This window comes from Arachis hypogaea, chromosome 13 (assembly GCF_003086295.3).
Source record: "Arachis hypogaea cultivar Tifrunner chromosome 13, arahy.Tifrunner.gnm2.J5K5, whole genome shotgun sequence".
Classification (NCBI taxonomy): Eukaryota; Viridiplantae; Streptophyta; class Magnoliopsida; order Fabales; family Fabaceae; genus Arachis; species Arachis hypogaea.
This window is the reverse complement of record NC_092048.1, coordinates 39,975,813-39,977,422: the sequence shown is the minus strand read 5'-3', so window position 1 is coordinate 39,977,422 and position 1,610 is coordinate 39,975,813.

The following is a 1,610-nucleotide window of genomic DNA, read 5'->3' as shown; positions in this document are numbered from 1 at the left end:
ACATATATCGCACACCCAAATATTCTTAAATGGGAAACATTTGACTCCTGACCAAAAACTAAGTGCAGAGGAGAGAATTGATGGTAACTTGTTGGTTTCAATCGAATAAATGCTGCAGCATGTAAAATGGCATGCCCAAAGCAGAGATTGGGAGATTTGTTCTCATAAGTAAGGGTTTAGCAACCAATTGGATGTGTTTAATAAGTGACTCTACTAGCCCATTTTGTGTACGAACATGAGCTACTCTGCTACTGGATGTTCAACACTTATACCATTTGCCATACAATAAGCATTAAAGGCTTGGAAAATGAATTCATCAACATTATCAAGTGAGGGCAACTTTTCTAATATAACCTTTTTATTTGAATCATGAGTTGTGATACATAAGTACTCATGATTTTTCTCATTCATTGTTTCAATATGATATCCATTTCGGCGAATATATTTAAAACTCAATAAATTTTTTAAATACTTGGTAGACAATAGTGCATTATTTATTATAAACTTTATTTTTCTGGAAAACAAAATTATAACTCTTTAGGAGCCTTCTATCACATTGCCTAAGCTAATAATAGTATTAACATATTCTATTTTTGGTACAAGATGAGTAAAAATATATATTATTTTTGAGAATGGTATGTGAATTTACACTTTTTGCAAGGCAAACATCTTCATTATATATCCTTACCATTTTTTTTAAAAACAAATAATACAATAAAATTGTATTTCTAATTGGAATTATTTTTCTAAGAATCACTGTTTATAAAAATAGTGTCATATACTAAAATTTTATTATCATTACTATTATTTTTTTCGGTGTTCTTCAATGAGCAGAAATAGAACAGTAATGGCAACTCCCACCACCATCACCTCCTCTCTTCCAGCAACCAGCTCTAGTGGCAAGGACGGCGAAGGCTTCGGCGGCGACGTCTTGACTCAGCGGCGGTGCAGGAAACAAAGGTGTTGGTTGCGGCAGAGCGCGGCGGCTCTTCTCTTCCTCGCATCGTCGGCGGCAGCAGTGGCCCCTCCTGGGTGCTTTCCTCAGTCACGCGTTTTTCCCCTCCATCAATCGGCGACGGCGAGGCAGCAATAGCAGCGGCGCCTCCTCTCCCTCACGTGCGTCACTCTCTTGCACCACCAGATCCAGTCTCTCTTAACTCGGTTCGGCGGCCCAATGGCGGCGGTCGGGGCAGGACAGTTCCACGAAGTAGCTCGGTGAAATGGCGGCGACGCGAGATGGATGGTGGTAGGCGCGACGGCTGGGTCTCCCTCTTCTCCCTCTGGCCCAACTCACTTCTCCCTCAGACCTATCTTCCTCTCTTTTTCTTCCCCGACGCAACCCTCTCTTCCTCTCAGCTTTCTCGGGTCTCACTCTCCCTTCCCTGCTTCCCCTGTTTCCATTTCCCTTCTCTTTTTCTTTCTTAGTTTATTCTGAAGTTATGCTTCTTTTGGGGAAAATGGGGTGTGGGGGTGGTGGCTAGGAGTTAGGGTAGAATTAGGGTTTAATTTGGGACAAATGTAAAATTAGGGATTCTTGGGCAAATTAGGGTTTTGTTAAATTTTAATAAAATTAAGAGATATTATATTAAATTAAATTCTAAATTAATCCT